The following is a 22,297-nucleotide window of genomic DNA, read 5'->3' as shown; positions in this document are numbered from 1 at the left end:
AGGAGTTTTGCTGTAACTTATTGGCGCTGAAAATATGAACTGGCTGCAGCCTGTGCGGATTCCTGCCTGAGAGGAAATCCATCTCAGGATACGGTACCATAGTTATAGATACCCGGGTATCTCTGCTCAGAGTGTTAAATTGTTACTTTAGAGGTGTATCTTATATTAGAGTTGTATAAGTTATACTCAATGTGCCATTCCAGGGGCTCCCTTAATAACACTACATTCAATTTACACTTGTTCCTGTTTTTAGTTGCCTGTTAGGTAAATTTCTTACTAGTCTGTTGTAGTATACAGTTCTCAGGAGACCTTGGAGTGGCACAGTGATTTCAGCTGCTGCTGAGCTAGTGTATCTTTGGGGTGCATCTGTCTTAATATTCTCCATATTACCTTGATTATTTTGCCTTTGAGTAAATACCGTTGGAGATTTCTGCCTTGGTCTTGGTTTGTGACTCACTGGATCTTATTCGGACCTCTGGTCATTACAAGACAGTCCACACAGTCTCTCTCAGAGATAACGATTCATATCTAAACTCAATATCCCGAGTGTTCAGAGTGCTGTGATACAAAGAATACAGCTCTCATTTCTGGGAACTGGGCTTTACAGACCACCACCGTCTTGAATGTAGCAAAGGTGTACATACTCAACCTTTGCTCCATTCGATGTTGATGTGACTGCCAGAGTAAGCCAAGTAGAATGGTCGGCTATTTCTTGGCCATATGGATAGTAGATGCCATTTGATACTGGAAATACACCTTATTTTTTGCGAAGCGGGAATACCCCAGTTAACGTTCCTCGAAGTTGTGAGTCTCTCAATACTCAGGACCCTGCTTACTTCTCTGTGACAATGCTTGGAAATAGCAAGCACCACACCACTTTGGCACATCTCTAATTTAAAGAAGCACTCTCATCAAAATTTATCCTCTTAAAGGGGTTGTCCAGTCCAAATTGATAAGTCTGCAGTCAATCTGTGTGACAACAGAATTATGAATCCCCCCAATGCATACACTGTGCTCTGCGGGGATTCACCAGTTTCTGACCTGGGACCAGAGGCTATGTATAAGTTATACATATTTCCATCAGGCAGGCCATGCCCACTGAACAGCCGCGACATTAGATGGGGCGTGGCTTGCTCTATACAAGTGTATGGACTGAGGCCACACCAATTTCTCTATGCAAAAACAGGAAGTCTCTTGTCCCTGCATTTATCATTCCCCTCTTCAACTCCTGATCCAGGTGTTCTCTCCTCCCCCCTCCGGGACTTTTTCAGTGACTCATGACTCATATAGGGAAAATAGACTTCCTGTTTCTACACAGAGTTTGGAAGGATTCACCTCGTCAATTTTTAATTGTGGCATGTCATAGACTTAATGGAAAAGAGAAGAATTAGCTGGATAGAAAGGCAAAATAAGAAATTGTAAGTACACACTGCTATATAATATGATGACTACAATATAATAAGAGGATAACAATTTTGATGGTAGTGCTTCTTTAACCCCTTTCTGACCTTGGACGAGATAGTACGTCTGAGGTCAGATCCCCTGCTTTGATGTGGGCTCTGGCGGTGAACCCACATCAAAGCCGCGACACGTCAGCTGTTTTGAACAGCTGACATGTGCGTGCAATAGCGGCAAGTGGAATCGCGATCCACCCGCCGCTATTAACTAGTTAAATGCCGCTGTCAAACGCTGACAGCGGCATTTAACTACCCTTTCCGGCCGCGCGGCCGGAAATGCACGCATCGCCGACCCCCGTTACATGATTGGGGGTCAGTGATGCGTCAGGATAGTAACCATAGAGGTCCATGAGACCTCTATGGTTACTGATGCCGGTTTGCTGTGAGCGCCGACCAGCAAGCCTGTAATTAAGCTACATAGGAGCGATCTGATAATCGCTGCTATGAAGCAGAGCCAATCAGGCTATGCCAGCTTCTGTGGAGGCTATTGAAGCATGGCAAAAGTAAAAAAATGTTTAAATAAATATGAAATAAATAAAAAAATATAAAAGTTTAAATCACCCCCCTTTCGCATCATTCAAAATAAAACAATAAAAATAAAATCAAACCTACACATATTTGGTATCGCCGCATTCAGAATTGCCCGATCTATCAATTAAAAAAAGGATTAACTTGATCGCTAAACAGCGTAGCAAGAAAAAAATGAACCGCCAAAATTACGTTTTTTTGGTCGCTGCAACATTGCATTAAAATGCAATAACGGGCAATCAAAAGAATGTATTTGCACCAAAATGGTATCACTAAAAACGTTGGCACGCAAAAAAATAAGCCCTCACCCGACCCCAGATCACGAAAAATTGAGACGCTACGGGTATCGGAAAATGGTGCCATTTTTATTTTTTTTTAGCAAAGTTTGGAATTTTTTTTGACCACTTAGAGAAAAAATAACCTAGACATGTTTGATGTGTATGAACTTGTAATGACCTGGAGAATCATGATGGCAGGACAGTTTTAGCATTTAGTGAACCTAGCAAAAAAGCCAAACAAAAAACACGCATGGGATGGCACTTTCATTGCAATTTCACCCCACTTGGAATTTTGTTCCCATTTTCTAGTACACGTCATGGTAAAACCAATGATGTCGTTCAAAAGTATAACTCGTCCCGCAAAAAATAAGCCCTCATATGGCCATTATTGACAGAAAAATAAAAAGTTATGGCTTTGGGAAGGAGTTGAGGGAAAAACGAACACGGAAAAACGGAAAATCCCAAGGTCATGAAGGGGTTAAAGTCCAAGTTAGATCTTCAGATGACCTGCAGGAGTGGTGGAGATGATGTTCTACTCCTTGACACCATAAGTAGTTAAATGTAGTAGTTAAATGTATTTTGTATTGAAAACTAAATACAAATGGTTTGCTGCGCTTATCCTTATAGTGGTCACCTGATTTCCCCTCCAAAAATACTAACTAGAATAACACCTAATCATTGATTTAACTAAAACAATGGTGCTGAATGCAATAGGTAAAAAGCCAGTGTAGTGTTCAACTGTGCACAATAGCAAGCTTGATTTTCAGGTTGAAAAAACTACTACCATATCTAGTTAGTAACATACAATGTACTGCAAACTGCTTATATAGTTGTCCTTATACAATGAGCAATATACTCCAAATTATGATAATACCTGTTGTATTCAGCACCATTGTTTTAGTTAAATCAATTAGGTGTTATTCAAGTTAGTATTTTTGGGGGGAAAATCAGGTGACCACTATAAGGATTAGCACGGAAAACCATTTGTATTTAGTATTCTATGTGTGGGATTTTACACACATGATCCTGAGCTTTGCCAGCAGCTGTATATCCTATCTTTCAATCAAAATTGTTTTTTGGGTTACCTCTGTCTTTAAGGGCGCTGGTGTAATTGTTATACATTATTTTGTATTGATGTCTGTTGTCTGAGAGCAAAACCCTCAGCGGCTGCAGGTTAGCCTAGACAGGGTTAACTGTAATGGTCGCCCCAGATTGGGGGGGACTTGGGAGTTAGTGCCAAGTTTAAGAAGTGTCCAAGGCAGTTAGAGAGAGGGTGGTGAAGTGAGAGCAGCGGTCACAGGCTATAGGCTGCTAGGGACAGTGTGAGCCTGTTACTTGGGGCATTGGATTGCCAAGAACTCTTCCGTAAAAGTTCGTCTATCTTACTGGGAACCTCAAGATGGATATCGGGGCCTTTGGGCACACTATGCATGCAGAACTGCAGGGAAAGATGGACTCAAACTCTCAGAGGTGGGAGGTGGTGGAATCTGGGTGTACTGTTTGTGGTGGAGAAGAATTCTTAGTGTTAGATGAGTTTGCAAGAGGGATGCTCTACCCAGAACTGGGGCTGAAGTTAAGTCCGGTATCTGTGAGAAAGACTGTAACCCATTGAGCCTTCTCCTATACACCTCATTGCAATGACTGTAAGCTGCCAATTAAAAGTTTGACTCTTTTAACAAATTCAGTGTCCCCTGTTCTGTTTGCTGGGAAGGTTCTGGAAGATGAACGCCTGGAATTAGTGGAGGAATATGGGCCACAAGTAAATGTGATGCACCCCACTCACAGCAGCACACCGGGACTGGGACACATTTTGTCTGTAGGGTGCCGGAGCGCACAGAAGCAGCAGCTCGTCCACGACTACCACGCCCAAGGATCTTACAGACCTACCATGAATTAACTCCGCTTACAGCTGGCCAAGAGTTAGTTCATCAAACAACTTATACAGTTCCTAATACATATTTGAAGGTTATTTTTCAATAACCTTATCTTACCTCTTTGACTGCAAACTCTCTGCTTCTGTTTTACCTCTATTAGTGCTATCATGATGTTCACAGAGATGACAAATTGGGCAAAGGAAAGTCTTAACAGGAAGAAGTATAAAGTCTGTTTTATCAATTCTACTACTTCAAGAATTATGAAATTCATGTGTATACACCTATTATTTAGGACTATGTCACACCATTCGTAGTTGCTGAGTGGATCAATCAAAATTCAGAGAAGTTGTTATCTACAAATTGAATATCCTTATTAAGGGTCTCTACAGATACCAGAGCAAAATAAATGATATATGTAAAAAAAATCCTTATACCCTCCTCATTGCTCACCTCTCCAGCTTCTCCCCTCTTTACCATCACTGGTCCTCATTGTGTCTTCTTATCATTGCCACGAGTGCTGAATTCCCAGGCCTCTTCAAGCTAGGCCAAAACTTTTAGCTCTAATGAGGCCCTGGACTGTTCTATACAAGCACCCATAGGGTCAAAACGTGCGTCGTTACCATGCACGCGCATGCGCAAAACTGTACCAAGCCTCATTAGAGGTTGAAGTCCCTGCCTAATGTGAAGAGGCCTGGGTATTCAGCGCTTTCGGCAGTGATAAGAAGACCCGATAAGTACCGAATGAGTGGCAGTGAAGAGCGGGAAATCTGGAGAGGTATGCGGTAAGGTGAATATAAGTATCTTGTATATTTGTTAATCTTTTAATGGCCTTTTATGTTTAAGCAAAATAGCGTACATTTTGCTGAATCCGCGTGGTAACTAATTTTAAAAAAATGGAGATTTTCATAATATTCTAGTAGAATTTTATTCCACTCAAATATATTCGCTCATCTCTAGTAAGGAGGCATTTAGTCAACAGGTCACAAATGACCTTAATTGTATTACAAGATGAAGGAGAAACATTAAACACATTTCTGCATAGATACATCATTGGCTGTAGTCGAGCATTTACTGTGATCTTTATCTCATGGCTTATGTTACTCATCAACATTTTCTTGACACTATTTACTGGAAAGATAATTTAATCATTTACTCATTGTTTCCTTCAGATGCATAAACTGACCTTTCATCTTCTACAACAGTGCATTGACGAGATCTTGTGCCAAAGTAACCAGCCTTGCAATAGGAAGATATGCGGTATATCATACGCCGCATTGTCAGAAATTTTAAAATCCCTCTCAGTACGGCTAGATTTGCATTAGGTAGATTGAAAACAGACACAAATAATGGAGCATTACTTTTGGCTAAATAATTTACTTTACAGCACTGTCTATTATCAATCTTACTCACAGAAGAATAACATTTTCTAAATCGCTACAGAAGACGAATTGATCCTTATTAAATTTAGAGAATTATTTATCTCCTCGTGTGAATGTCGTCTGTATATTCATAAAATCACGTTTCTGTAAAATGCCAGATTCATTATCTGTGTGTTTCTAGTTAGATCGACAGAAAAATAAAATTTCGCAATTGCTTTGTTGACGTTTGTTCATTTTTTTTTAATGAATTTTACATATACATTGGATGTGATAGATGAAGAATTAGATAGATGGTACAAATACAAATGCTAGATAGCCAACAATAACATGGCAAAGATTAGAAGGAAGTAACAAAAAAGATTTATAGGTCCATAGGGTAAAAGGATTGTCCGCTTTGGCGAATCCCTCTTAGTTGTAAAAGTCCATAATGATAAGCTGATCACATCATGTTCTGCTACTGGGACTCACAAAGGTCCCTTGCAGAGGTGCAGCAAGGGTTTTGGTTCAGGGGGGCGTAACTTCTGAGTGGGCCCCTAACCAGGTAACCCCCTGATTACAACTAGGTGACACACCCTAATAGTGGATGTAGTAGAACCTCAGCAGATGACCGCGATGTTGCTGAAAATAATCTCTATACAATGACCAACATGGATATTACCACCATATGGTCAGTGGTAGATGCCAGTCCTACGGAACATATAAGAGATTACAGCACGATGGAATCGTTCACTTTTCCCATCTTTTCCATCTGACCCAGACCGACATGACAACTTCTCCAGCCAGGACTCGGCTGCAGAAATTACAACAAAGACACATTTCACGTCTCAAATTTCCAGCCCCATCACATCTATTCCCAACCTGCACAAACTCCTCATCCTGCTGATATCCCAATGCTGCAGCTGCTGCCATATGTGTCCCTATTACTGCACCTGCTGTGTGGTTCTGAGTTCGCCGCAAGTTCTAATGCAACCCTCTAGAACAGGGGTGTCAAAGTGCATTCCTCGAGGGCCGCAAACCATGCGGGTTTTCAAGATTTCCTTAGCTTTGCACAAGGTGCTGTAATCATTATGTGTTTAGGTGATTAAATTATCACCTGTGCAGTACAAGGAAATCCTGAAAACATGACCTGTTTGCAGCCCTTGAGGATTGCAGTTTGATACCTCTGACACCTCTGCTCTAGAATATAGTAATGCCGGGTGCTATCAATTTTTCAAAAGTGCTGCTGCTCTGGATATAACATCTTGAAAAGTCACATCAGGTGCTTCTCAGAAATTAGAATACCATCAAAAAGTTAATTTACTTAAGTTCTTCAATACAAACAGTGAAACTTATATATTACATAGAGTCATTACAAACAGAGAGATCTATTTCAAGTGTTTATTTCTGTTAATGTTGATGATTATGATTATGGCTCACCGCCAATGAAAACGCAAAAGTCATGATCTCAGTAAATTAGAATACTGTATGTTAGGGTTGGCGGAATGCGCTAAATAAAATATAATAGTAAAGTGCATGTTAGGTGTCAAGTTCCCGCCTCTGCACAGGGTGAATCTCGAACCATCTCCGCTGCGGTCTCCCATTCTTCTCCAGCCACAGTGGAGTCTGCTCAGTGGAGACGTCGGTCCCAGCGTCTAGCACAGGCTAATACTGGACAACTGGTTACTACTGCCCTTCCAGGCTCTGTTCAATGTTCAGCAGCAAGCAGGTCTTTCTGGGACTAAGTCCAGATTTTCCCTTTCTGAGCATGCCCACGGGATGACCTCCAATTGGAGGTCGGGGGTCACATGCTTAGATACTGCAGCTAATCCCATTGGTCCTCTAGGAAGGTCCTAAAGGTGTTCTTCTTCTATGGCAGACTCCTATTGGTCCTTCTTGGAAGGTCTTGTACTTGCTGCAGCTATAAAAGGTTTGCATGGCTGCACGGCCATGCGCTAGTAAACAATTGTTATTGTGTGTGTGTTGATGAGTGCAAGTCGTTCCTTAAAAAACCCATCCCTTGTGTATGACTGTTCGCGTAAGGTGTATGGCTGAAATCTAGCGCCCGGCTGAACTCACAGCTTTAACACCCGAAACAGCGTCTAACTGCTGTGACCGCCAGTGCAGCGCCGTGTGCTATTAGAGCGCTTACCTTACCCAAGTCTGGGTGGTTAGTGGCGTCCGCTAGTGTGGCACAGCACGCACTTCTGTGCATATTAGTTACATCTGATACCCCAATTGTGGTGTCGATCGCAAGAGAGCTACACTAACTCTAATCCTGTGTCCTGGGATAGAGTTCTGTGGTTCCTTGCTTGCGCTCTCTGTGCGGTACCGCGACTCTGTGACTTAACAGGGATCGCTTTCTTCATACAGGGTGAAGTTAACCCATGTGTGTATCCTCATTGTACCACTATATAGTCCGTCATTACTTAGCAGCAGTTTCCATCTCTGCACGGTGGACCCCGGGCTGCGAACACACCTTATTATATCTATTTAATTATTTGGTGCGTTCCGCTAGCCCTAACAGTGCATTCACCACTCGGGGTCCACCTTGCGGAGATGGCAAACTGCAGCTAAAGGACAATGGTGATACTTGCAGCGAACGTAAATGACTCGCATTGAGTTAGTGTTACTCAGTGGAGAAGCATGTGGCTGTTTATCGACACACAGCTGCAGAGTGAATATGGTGCTAATCGTGTACCCTGCTAACTTCACAGGCGTATGCAAGCCCCACTGGGGCAAGGGAACAGGTGGTGGACCCAGACACAGTGAGTGCATACACACGAACTCCTCCCCAGTGGTGCCGGAATTCCAAGGGCTGAACGCCCGCCCTGTGCACACACACAAACTCTTCTCCGGAGAAGCCGGAATTCTAATAGGCGATAAGCCTGCCCTGAGCACACGCAAACTAGTTCACACCTCACACCACCGTAGAGTTCCACACATATAACACAAATGATCTTAACACACCGACGGGCGCGCCAAAGATCATTTTATAGTTTTTGTCAATCTGACAGGACCTTGCTCATTGGCCAATCCAAAGCTGGACCAGGACCTGAGCATGTGATAGGCAACCACCAATGAGAAGTTGACCCAGGAGCATGCTCAGTAGAGCGAAACCTGGACTTAGTCTCAGGAGTGAATGCTCGCCACTGAGTATTGCCAGTTACTATAGCTGAACCTGGAAAGGGAGCAGAAACCAAGTGTAAATCATTCAGCTGAGGTGATGAAAACTATATCTCCGAACACTAACAAATACTCGGAGATCACCCGAGCATTCTCAGGAAAACGCAAGAAACGAGTATACTCGCCGCCCATCACTATATAGCATCAATGAAACGTGGCATGGAGGCGATCAGCCTGTGATACTGCTGAGGTGTTATGGAAGCCCAGGTTGCTTTGATAGCAGCCTTCAGCTCGTCTGCATTTTTGGGTCTGGTGTTTCTCATCTTCCTCTTGACAATACCCCACAGATTCTCTATGGGGTTAAGGTCAGGTGAGTTTGCTGGCTAATAAAGCACAGTGATACAGTTGTTTTTAACCCCTTCCAGACCCAGCCTGTTTTCACCTTTCTGACCCTGCAAATTTTTACACTTTTGACCACTGTCATTTTATGAGGTAACAACTCTGGAACGCTTCAACGGATCCTGATGATTCTGACAGTGTTTTCTTGTGACATATTGTACTTCATGTTAGTGGTAAAATTTCTTTGATATGACTTGTATTTATTTGTGAAAAAAATTGAAATTTGGCAAAAATTTAGAAAATTTTGCAATTTTCAAAATTTTAATTTTTATGCCCTTAAATCAGAGAGTCATATCACACAAAATAGTTAATAAATAATATTTCCCACATGTCTACTTTCATCAGCACAATTTTGGAATCAACATTTTTTTTCATTAGAAAGTTATAAGGGTTAAAAGTTGACCAGTGATTTCTAATTTTTTCAACAAATTATACAAAACCATTTTTTTTTAGGTGCCACATCACATTTGGAGTCACTTTGAGGGGCCAATATGAAAGAAAATACCCAAAAGTGACACCATTCTAAAAACTGCACCCCTCAAGCTGATCAAAACCACATTCAAGAAGTTTATTAACTCTTCAGGTGCTTCACAGCAGCCAAAGGAACGTGGCAGGAAAAAATGAACATTTAACTTTTTAGTCACAAAAATGATATTTCAGCAACAATGTTTTTTGTTTTCACAATTATAAAAGGAGAAAATGGACCCTAGACGTTGTTGTTCAATTTCTCCTGAGTACGCTGATATCCCATATATGGGGGGAAACCACTGTTTTGGCGCACGGCAGGGCTCGGAAGGGAAGGAGCACCTTTTGACTTTTTGAACGCAAAATTTGTTTGAATTGATAGCGGACACCATGTTGCAATTGAAGAACCCCTGATGTGCCTAAACATTGGGAAACCCCCACAAGTGACCCCATTTTGAAAACTAGCTGTGTGGTAAGCACTTTACTTTGAACCCCCAGGTGCTTCACAGAAGTTTAGAACTTAGAGCTGTGAAAATAAAAAATCTAATTTTTTCCACAAAAATGATTTTTCAGCAATTATTTTCACAAGTGTAAAAGGAGAAATGGACCACAAAAGTTATTGTGCAATTTCTTCTGAGTACACCGATACCCCATATGTGGGGGAAAACCACTGTTTGGGTGCACGGCAGGGCTTGGAAGGGAAGGAGCACCTTTTAACTTTTTGAACGAAAAATTGGTTGGAATTGATAGCGGACGCCATGTTGCAATTGAAGAGCCCCTGATGTGCCTAAACATTGGAAACCCCCCACAAATGATCCCATTTTGAAAACTAGACCCTTCAAGGAACTTATCTAGCTGTGTGGTAAACACTTTGAACCCCAAGGTGCTTCACAGAAGTTTAGAACGTAGAGTCGTGAAAATAAAAAATCACATTTTTTCAACAAAAATGATTTTTCAGCAAAAATTTTTTTATTTTCACCGATGTAAAAGGAGAAAATGGACCACAAAAGTTATTGTGCAATTTCATCTGAGTACAACGATACTTCATATCTGGGGGAAAACCACTGTTTGGGTTCACGACAGGGCTCAGAAGGGAAGGAGCACATTTTGACTTTTTGAACGCAAATTTGGTTGGAATTGATAGCGGATGCCATGTCACATTTAAAGAGCCCCTGATTTGCCTAAACATTGAAAAAAACACAAGTGACCCCATTTTGAAAACTAGACCCTTCAAGGAACTTATATAGCTGTGTGGTAAGCACTTTGATCCCCCAGGTGCTTCACAGAAGTTTAGAACGTAGAGCCGTGAAAATAAAAAATCACATATTTTCCACAAAAATGATATTTCAGCAATAATTTTTTTATTTTCACAAGTGTAAAAGAAGAAAATGGACTACAAAAGTTGTTGTGCAATTCCTTCTGAGTACGCCGATACCCCATATGTGGAAGAAAACCACTGTTTGGGTGCACAGCAGGGCTCGGAAGGGAAGGAGCACCTTTTGACTTTTTGAATGCAAATTTGGTTGGAATTGATAGCGGAAGCTATGTCTCATTTGAAGATCCCCTGATGTGCCTAAACATTGGAAAACCCCTACAAGTGACCCCATTTTGAAAACTAGACCTTTCATGGAACTTATCTAGCTGTGTGGTAAGCACTTTGAACCCCCAGGTGCTTTACAGAAGTTTAGAACATAGAGCCGTGAAAATATAAAATCACATTTTTTCCACAAAAATGATTTTTCAGCAATGATTTTTTTATTTTCACAAGTGTAAAAAGAGAAAGTGGACTACAAAAGTTGTGCAATTTCTTCTGAGTACAACAATACCCCATATATGGGGGAAAACCACTGTTTGGGCGCACGGCAGGGCTCGAAATGGAAGGAGCACCTTTTGACTTTTTGAAAGCAAATTTGGTTGGAATTGATAGGGGTCACCATGTCGCGTTTGAAGAGCCTCTGATGTGACTAAACATTGGCAAACCACCACAAGTGACCCCATTTTGAAAACTAGACCCTTCAAGGAACTTATCTAGCCCTGTTGTGAGCACTTTGAACCCCCAAGTGCTTCACGGAAGTTTAGAACGTAGAGCGTTGAAAAAAAATCACATTTTTTCCACAAAATTATTTTTTTATTTTCATAAGTGTAAAAGGAGAAAACGGACCACAAAAGTTGTGCAATTTCTCCTCAGTACGCCGGTATCCCATATGTGGGGGAAAAACACTGTTTGGGCGCACGGCAGGGCTCGGAAGGGAAGGAGCACCTTTTGACTTTTTGAATGTAAATTTGGTTGGAATTGATAGCGGACGCCATGTCACGTTTGAAGAGCCACTGATTTGCCTAAGCATTGGAAAACCCCCAAAAGTGACCCCATTTTGAAAACTAGACCCTTCAGGGAACTTATCTAGTGGTGTGGTAAGCACTTTGAACTCCCAGGTGCTTCACAGTAGTTTAGAACATAGAGCCGTGAAAAAAAATCACATTTTTTCCACAAAATTGAATTTTCAGTAACAATTTTTTATTTTTACAAGTAAAAAAAGAAGAAATTGACCACAAAAGTTGTTGTGCAATTTCTTCTGAGTACACCGATACCCCATATGTGGGGGAAAACCACTGTTTGGGCGCACGGCAGGGCTCGGAATGGAAGGAGTGACGTTTTGGATTGCAGATTTTGATGGAATGGTCTGCAGGCATCATGTTGTGTTTGCAGAGCCCCTGATGTGCCTAAACAGTGGACAGTGGATTTTTTTATTATGCCCATATGCAGCAAAATTCCCCAAAATGTCATCATCTCTGCTGCATTTACGGGGGTCCATCTGGCATATGATGACGTGGGATTTTGGATGAAAAATTGTTGGGCATACAGGTTCGTCTGGGCCACCATAAGATTTATTATTTCATCACTGAAAAAGAATTTGAAGAAGTCAATTTCAGTGAGGCCAGTGATGTCAAACTGGATTCCTGAGCTGCTGCTGAAATCCGGAATGACGGGCTGAAAATTTTCAGGGGGTGCAATCCATACAGGATCGATTGCTGCAGTAGTTGCCTGGGTCCTAGTGCGCTTTGCTGGGGGTCATTCCTCACCAGATGAGAAGGAGGATGAGGATGATGAGGAATAGAGGAATGTGGGATCTTCCTCACTGGCTGAATCCGTGTCGGACGCAAGGATGGCGTAAGCCTCCTCTGGTGAATAGCGCCTTGTTGACGAATGGGCCATTTTTATTTTTTTCCCAAACCCTGGGGATGTGTGTGTAAGTGGTGCTTTTACACATGTAATGTGTGAGGCTTGTGTAATAGGGTACTCTTTATTATAACAAAACGGAGAGTAAAAAGTAGAGAGATAAAATGTAGAAAAGAAAAAAATTAAAAGAAAAGTCAGATGTTAAAAAAAAAGTTTGTCAAAAAACATTAGATGTTCACTACACTAATGCCCTCCCTATAAATTTACCCACCGCAAATAATTCTTTTTTAAAAAAGAAAAACGGACGTCAGCAACAATGTGACGTACGCTCCTCTAATGCACTCGCTAAAAAGTTAATCGACGCAACTAATTCTTTTTTTTTACATAAGAAAATGGACGTCAGCAACGATATGATGTACGCTCTCCTAATGCACTCGCTAAAAAGTTAATCGACGCAACTAATTCTTTTTTTTTTCTACAAAAGAAAAATGGACATCAGCAACAATGTGATGTATGCTCTCCTAATGCACTAGAAATTAACCGGCGATAGCAACAAACACTGATGCCGACAAAAACTAACACACTGCCTATAAAACTACTCTGTATGATTTTTTTTCCCCCTACAACAAGATTGGACGTCACCAAACACTGACGCCGACTAGACCTAATACACTACCTTTAAAACTACTCTATACGATTTTGTTTTCTATTAAAGATCGGTCATCACTAACGCTGTGACGCCGGCTATGCTACCTTGCTATGTCTAAAACTACGCTGTACTGACTACTATAATTATTTTTTTCTAAAAAAAAAAAAAATCGGACGTTACTTAGACTGTGATGTCCCTACGCTAACTAGCTAAAAAGAGAAAAATCGCTGTGGCGCAGTCTCTGATCAGTAGCGATACTGATCAGAGCGCTGCGGACACAGGAAGAACACGAATGCTCTGCGCAGGACTCAGTGCACAAAAAAAGCGCAAAAAATTGAGCTAAAAATTCAATTGGAGGTGGACGTCACTTAGACTGTGATGTCCGCTACGCTAACTAGCTAAAAAGAGAAAAATCCCTGTGGCGCAGCCTTTGATCAGCAGCGATACTGATCAGAGTGCTGCAGACACAGAAAGCGCACAAATGCTCTGCGCAGGATGCAGCGCACACACAAAAAGCACAAAAAAGTGCATTAAAAATTCATTTGGAGGTGGGGGAGAGGGTACTGGAACAGAAAGGGGGGTGGGAAAGGGGGCGTAACCAAACACTGACGCCGGCAACGCTACGTCTATTATTATTTTCTAAAAAAAAAAAAATCAGACGTCACTTTGACTGCGAAGTCCGCTATGCTAACTATCTAAAAAAAGAAAAATTCCCATGGCGCAGTCTCTGATCAGCAGCGATACTGGTCAGAGCGCTGCGGACACGGGAAGAGCATGAATTCCCTGTGCAGGACGCCGCGCACAGGGCAAAAGCACAAAACGTGCGCTAAAAATCAATTGGAGGGTGGGTGAGGGGGTACTGGAACAGGGATGGGGGGATGGGAAAGGGGTGGGGGAGGTGCTGCTGCTCTGCTGTGATTACAGGCCTCACACAGCAGGCAGATGGCAGCAGAGAGCACACAGCACAGAGCACAAGCTGGAGCAGGACGCTGCAGAAGGAGGCAGGAGATCGCCCGGCTGATCACATTGGCCACCAATGGATTCTTTCTCTCAAGGTACGCAGAGGGGCTTAGACAACCACTCTGCACGCCAAATCTGAGGTAAAGATGGCGTGCAGGACGGTGATCGCTTTTTTAAATTAACCCCTTTGACGCTGATTGGCTAGAAGCTATTGTTCAGCCAATCAGCACTCTGGGGGTTAATCAGTTGAGGTGACATGGTAATCACCCCACCTACTGTGACAGCTGTGATTGGTCCTATGTCACTCAGCACAGATCACAGCCGGTCACATGCTTCTTTATTTTTTTGAATAACTTTATTGTTTTATTGCTGTGATTGGCTGGTCAGAATTGACCAGCCAATCACAGCGATCGCCGATGTGGGGGGGCGGTGCAGCCCCACGGGGCTACGTTTGGAGATGGTCTGCTGTCATGGACAGCAGCCATCGGAACCCGGTCACCGCGTGATGCCGTGTGGTGACCGGAAAATGGCGGCGCCGTACTAGTACTGCGCTGATCAGAAATGCACCTCTCGCAGCGCAGTACTAATACGGCGGAGGTCGGGAAGGGGTTAAACTAGGTATTGGTACTTTTGGCAGTGTGCACATGTGCCAAGTCCTGCTGAAGAATTACATTTCCATCCCCAAAAAGCTTGTCGGCAGAGGGAATCATGAAGTGCTCTAAAATTTCTTGGTAGATGGTTGCGCTGACTTTGGTCTTGATAAAACACAGTGGACCTACACCAGCAGATGACATGGCTCCCCAAACCATCATTGACACCAGCAGATGGCATGGCTCCCCAAACCATCACTGACTGTGGAAACATCACACTAGACCTCAAGTAGCTTAGATTGTGGTCTCTCCACTCTTCCTGCAGACTCTGGGACCTTGATTTCCAAATTAAATGCAAAATTTACTTTCATCTGAAAACAACACCTTGGACCACTGACAACAGTCCAGTTCTTTTTTTCCTTGGCCCAGGTAAGACGCTTCTGGCGTTGTCTATTGGTCATGAGTGGCTTGACACAAGAATGTGACACTTGTAGCCCATGTCCTGAATACATCTGTGTGTGGTGGCTCTTGAAGCAATGACTCCAGCAGCAGTCCACTCCTTGTGAATCTCCCCCAAATGTTTGAATGGCCTTTTCTTAACAATCCTTTCAAGGCTGCGGTTATCCCGGTTGCTTGTGCACCTTTTTCTACCACACTTTTTCCTTCCACTCAATTTTCCTTTAATATGCTTGGATACAGCACTCTGTGAACAGCCAGCTTCTTTAGTAATGACCTTTTGTGGCTTATCCTCCTTGTGGAGTGTGTCAGTGACAGCCTTCTGGACATCTGTCAAGTCAGCAGTCTTCCCCATGATTGTGGAGGTACTGAAACAGACTAAGGGACCTTTCTAAACGCTTAGGAAGCCTTTGCAGATATTTTTTGCTAATTAATCTAATTTACTGAAATAATGACTTTTTGGTTTTCACTTGATGCAAAAGGAGCACCGATCAAGCATTGAAGTATTTACTGAACATACATTTCAGTAGGCTAACATTTTGGATGTTAAAATATTTTTTTCAAGCTGATGTTATAAAGTATTCTAATTTACTGAGATTATGACTTTTGGGTTTTCATTGGCTGTAAGCCATAATCATCAACATTAACAGAAATAAACTTGAAATACATCCCTCTGTTTGTAATGACTCTATATAATGTATGTGTTTCACTTTCTGTATTGAAGAACTGAAATAAATTAACTTTTTGATGATATGCTAATTTTTTGAGAAGCCCCTGTACCATCCATACTACCTGCCTTTCACAGAGAAGTCTGAGGAGTAGTTAATGTTAGAGCAGTAGTAATGGGTCATTTATGATTGATCCAGCATAAATAGTTGGCTCACTTCAGTGAGTGGTAGAAGCCAGTAGCCCAGTGAGAGTCCTTTATAGTTTCTGAATGGCTCTCAGTGGGGGTAAAATGGCATTTTTTTTTGCCAATGCAACCCCAATTCCCACCTAGATTTTTTATTGGGTGTCTATAGGTAGGCATTGCTTCAACTGCATTAGAGTGGTGATTTTACATTAAATTTGTGTTCACATTTGCGATAAAAAATGGCCTGCCAAATGACCCAGGTCACCAACAAGAGCTGTAAACATAAGGATGAATGACCTCAGGGAGATCAAAACATCCAACACCACGGAGACACCATCACGTGTTTCTCAACGCAGTGATCCAGAACATTGCCCCCATCCCTTATTGGAAATGTGCAAATGCATGTAGAGAAGCCGCGGAGACACCATCATGTGTTTCTCAACGCAAGCACTAAATAGCCAGGTCTTTCACCGGGAAGGAACGACCAAGGGAAGGGCAGCATCCAAAAAGGAAAGCCACCTATGCCAAAACATGGTATCCATCCACAGACAGCTGTTTCGGGGTATTTGCCCCTCATCAGTGTGGAGTAGGAAACTGGCTATTAGGAGCAGTGCCTAGTAAAAGGACTATAAACATAAGGATGAATGACCTCAGGGAGATCAAAACATCCAACACCACGGAGACACCATCACGTGTTTCTCAACGCAGTGATTCCAGAACACTGCCCCCATCCCTTATGGGAAGTATGCAAATGCATGTAGAAAAGCCGCGGAGACACCATCACGTGTTTCTCAATGCAAGCAATAAATAGCCAGGTCTTTCACCGGGAAGGAATAACCAAGGGAAGGGCAGCATCCAAAAAGGAAAACCACCTATGCCAAAACATGGTATCCATCCACAGACAGCTTTTTTGGGGGTATTTGCCCCTCATCAGTGTGGAGTAGGAAACAGGCTATTAGGAGCAGTGCCTAGTAAAAGGACTATAAACATAAGGATGAATGACCTCGGGGAGATCAAAACATCCAACACCGCGGAGACACCATCACGTGTTTCTCAACCCAGTGATCCAGAACACTGCCCCCATCCCTTATGGGAAATATGCAAATGCATGTAGTCCTTTTACTAGGCACTGCTCCTAATAGCCAGTTTCCTACTCCACACTGATGTGTGGATCAGTGCGTTGAGAAACACGTGATGGTGTCTCCGCGGTGTTGGATGTTTTGATCTCCCCGAGGTCATTCATCCTTATGTTTATAGTCCTTTTACCAGGCACTGCTCCTAATAGCCAGTTTCCTACTCCACACTGATGAGGGGCAAATACCCCGAAACAGCTGTCTGTGGATGGACACCATGTTTTGGCATAGATGGTTTTCCTTTTGGATGCTGCCCTTCCCGTGGTGGTTCCTTCCCAGTGAAAGACCTGGCTATTTATTGCTTGCGTTGAGAAACACGTGATGGTGTCTCCGCGGCTTCTCTACATGCACCAACAAGAGCTGGACTGCCCATTACTAAAGAGTAGGGAGCGTGAAGAAGAAGCAGTTGCTTGTGGGAAATGTAGTCCACAGTGGTCATATGGGTAGCACTGAAGGATCGCCCACTTCACACTGAGCAAAGAAACTCAATAGTGGAGAAACAGGATCCAAAAAAGTGTAAGAAAATGCACAGTGAGAATCTGAAGGCATTGCTGAGTTATTTTAGACAGGTCATAAGACTAAAGGAAGTTTGGGGAAAAAAATCTTAATTTTGAGATAACCCCTTTAACAGTTTCAATAATTTTAGTAAACTCTTCTTTTTGAGTGGAGTTTAGCCTTTTACTTATTTCTGTGCACTTCAACATCATTGTATGATTTATTTCAATTAACATACTTGAAACCTGGCAGTGGTTTAGCACATGTGCATGAATTTGTCATCACCTCCCTTAAGAGGCATCTCTTAGGAAATTGTTCATCTGTCTACTCAGTTCAGTACAGATGACAAGTGTGCGCGGTATGCCAGCAAACCTGCTTGAGTCCTCCAAATAGAATCTGACCCGTGCGGTGATGCCACAAAGCATCAGCCCATGTTATACTATATAGCATAATTCATTCTCTTGGCAATCCGAGGTACTTTCCTGGTTGTTATATTGAGCTATAGTGTCATGCTCTCGGAAGAAAGCCAGGAATAGTTTATTTGTCTCAATATTAAGGTAATTAAGAACGTGAGAAATGAGTCAAATATTCCTACACGTATTTTTTACACTCATTTCTTATTAGATGTTTATTTGATTAAGTAATTGATATCATTAACGAGTGAATGATCATGTCATCACTGATAACACCTGCTTTATCACCCAGGATTTTTGGCACAGTGGTCCGCAGTTTCCTCCAGCACAGTATGAATAAACTGCAGGCTTACTGAGCTCATGGAACGGCGTGCGTCGTGAATATGTTCTTCTGCCTTGGTTGTTGTCAAAATGAATTTTCCATTTTCAGTATAAGCATATATTAAAGCTATGTAATCAAAACTGATAAGCCTGCTGCTCTGAATTGTGAAAGAAATTTAAGAATTTAGAGAAAAACTTGCAAATACAGGAAAAGTGATGAGATGAGCGGATCATTTGAAATTAAATTTGCCGCTTTTGCTAAATTTCCCCAATAGATCCAATTTGTAGCAAGCAGGGTCGGACTGGTCATCTGGCAATTCTGGCAAATGCCAGAAGGGCCTGTCTGGTCGTTGGGCTGCCTTGTCTGCTTTGTTTTTAACAGAATCGATGTTCTCAAGATACCCATACTGTTAAGAGCTGTGACGAAGCACAAAGTCGCTGACTCCGTCACTGACCCCAGCAGGCCACGGGTATCATTGGAAATATTGGTCTTGTAGTAAATCTTGCTTTCCTCCATCCAGGGTAATATTAGTAATATATCCTATCTGGTGCTTGGGGACGAGGACAGCATGGACCTGGGGGATTTCAGTCCCAGTCCGTACCTGGTAGCAAGTAAATTTGCACGGATTTCAGTACTGGAAAGGAGAGAGATCTGTCAATATGATCCGTTTAATCCACAAACTCAGTGAATCTAGAGGTGGAGTCCAACTTTGTACATAATACCAGTCCCTGTTGTATACTGACCACTACTGTGCAAGGTAATGTGACTCCCGGTTGTTTCAATGTCCCCAGACATTAGAGAAAAAGGGGTCTCCTGGCTAGGTGTGTGTGTGTTGTTAGTTTAGCGATATGCCACTGAAGACCACATCACATGGCAGGCCAGGACCCAATGAAGTAAAAGATGAATGAGAGAGACCAAAGTCCAAAAATAAACCTTTCTTTACTAATTAAACTGGTGGAACATATATACATCAGATAGCAGACATAACACTTAAAGAACACTTTTTCTGCACAATCCAGAGGCTGTAGCATCATGGTTACACGTGATGGTACATTTCTTCATTTATCTGTTGCACTAAACCAGCAAGCCATCATAGGAGCCTCCATCTTCCCTTGTGAGGATGGCAGAGATCGAGGTGTGTCGTTATGGTCCTTCACAGCTCTTCTCAACTTCAAGTAGATGTGGGCCACAACCTTTTGTACCTGGTAACACTTGTCACAATCCCCTTAGAAGAACACGTGCCTCAACCTGGCCAGTCTTGTCTATGACCCTCAGGAAATAATACCAAAATGTGCTTCATAGGGTTAGTAGTGTTTGGTTGTAAATTATAGATTGAACGTAGTTCAAACCTATGAGATGCACAAAGCTACTGTTCCATTAATTAGGCAAGGAGGCCTGAGCCTATCCACGCTATGTGCCAACCTTACTATGGGTGAATTAATAGAATGCTAAGGCTAGGTTCACACTGCGTTAGTGCAGTCCGTTCAACACATATGTTAAACGGACTGTGCTAATGCAAGTGCCGACGTTGGCACAGCACTAGCGCAGATGGAGCATCTGCTAGCTCCATCTGCGCTAGCAGTGACGGACTCAGAAAAGCTGCAGCCTGCATCTCGGGTCTGTCACTCAATGACGGCACATCGCTAGCGCACACCCATTGTGGGCGTGCGCTAGCGATGTGTCCGCCATTGAAAGTAATGGCGGCGTTAACAGACTACGTTACACCGCGTTATGCCGCGGTGTAATGTAGTCCGTTTAATGGATCACACTAACGCAGTGTGAACCCAGCCTAAGAGAAGCCAAAGAATTAGAATCAGGACACCAGAAAGATGCAAACAGCCAAGCAGGCCAAAAAGGATCCATTCACAACCAAATTAATAACTTGGGTTTTTTTTAGTTCAGAGTCTAAAGGTACCATCACACTGAACGATATCGCTAGTGATCTGTGACGTTGCAGCGTCCTGGCTAGCGATATCGTTCAGTTTGACACGCAGCAGCGATCAGGATCCTGCTGTGATGTCGTTGGTCGCTGCAGAAAGTCCAGCACTTTATTTCGTTGCTGGACTTCCTGCAGACATCGCTGAATCGGCGTGTGTGACGCCGATTCAGCGATGTCTTCACTGGTAACCAGGGTAAACATCGGGTTACTAAGCGCAGGGCCGCGCTTAGTAACCCGATGTTTACCCTGGTTACCATCGTAAAAGTAAAAAAAACAAACACTACATACTTACCTTCCGCTGTCTGTCCCCCGCTGTGCTTCTGCACTGGCTGTGAGCGCCAGTGACGTCACCGCTCTGCTTTCCGGCCGCTGTGCTCACAGTCAGTGCAGGAAAACACAGCGCCGGGGACCGACAGCGGAAGGTAAGTATGTAGTGTTTGTTTTTTTTACTTTTACGATGGTAACCAGGGTAAACATCGGGTTACTAAGCGCGGCCCTGCACTTAGTAACTCGATGTTTACCCTAGTTACCGGCATCGTTGGTCGCTGGAGAGCTGTCTGTGTGACAGCTCTCCAGCGACCAAACAGCGACGCTGCAGCGATCGACATCGTTGTCGGTATCGCTGCAGCGTCGCTTAGTGTGACAGTACCTTAAGTAACAAATGATAACATCAGCAATATAGAAACAAAATCACCAAAACAACTTCTAATTGACTTCCGGGACTGACAAATCCTAAAACACAATCTATAAAGTTAAAAATAAGTTAAAATTTAGACATTAGTAACTGTTTTATGAGTCATGTTCAATTACATTTTCCAATATTTAAATGTAGCTAAAGGGAATCTGTCAGCAGGTTTTTGTTATGTAATCCGAGATCGGCATGATGAGACCTTGATTCAAGTGATATGTCACTTACTAATCTGTGTGTTGCTGTTTCAATAAAATCAGTGTTTTATTAGCAGGGGATTGTCACTACATGATTAGTTGTCTCATTCCATGTGGTCTTCTTGCTCTGTTTAACCCCGCCCCGCCACCGATTAGCAGTGGTGTGGGCGGGGTTATACAGGGCTTAGTATTCTGAGCACTGCTAGATTTGCAGCAGAGAAAATAATGATTGCAACAAAATGACAGCATGTAAGGCTACGTTCACATTTGCGTTGTTGTGTGCTGCGTCGGTGACGCAACGCACAACGCACGCAAAAACGCATGCAAAACGCTGCAAAACGCTGCGTTTTGTGACGCATGCGTTCATTTTTATAGCGCAAAAAAATGCAACAAGCAGCGTCCTCTGCGCCCTGACGCTTGCGCCCAAAAAACGCATGCGTCACAAAACGCAACAAAACGCTGTCCATGAGCCCCCCATGTTAAATATAGGGGCGCATGGTGCATGCGTTGCCGCAGTTGCGCCCAACGCACCGCAAATGTGAACGTAGCCTAAGAGATACAGCACTGGAATCTGGTTCTCAGCCCCTAGATTATGCTTCTCTCAGATTACATAGCAAAACATGTTGACAGATTCCCTTTAATTTTACATTAAACTGATCACCAAAAAACAATGAGTGGTTATTAATGAAGATCGATAAACAATAACTAATGAATGTTTTACAAAAAAGAAAAAAAAAAGAGCATGAACCGCACATCCCAAAATCATACGTTGATCTAAAGCCGCTAGGCAAAACTTAATATAACTGAATATGAGGTTTTCAGTTTAACATTCTGATCAGACTGTATGAAGCCCACTGCCCCTTCACGGCAAACCTCGTAGTGGGTCCTATCGCCCTAACGGAGCGGAGCCGTGCGGCGCCCACCGCCACAGCGGCCATGCAC

This window comes from Ranitomeya imitator, chromosome 6 (assembly GCF_032444005.1).
Source record: "Ranitomeya imitator isolate aRanImi1 chromosome 6, aRanImi1.pri, whole genome shotgun sequence".
NCBI lineage: Eukaryota > Metazoa > Chordata > Amphibia > Anura > Dendrobatidae > Ranitomeya > Ranitomeya imitator.
This window is presented reverse-complemented; position numbering follows the sequence as displayed.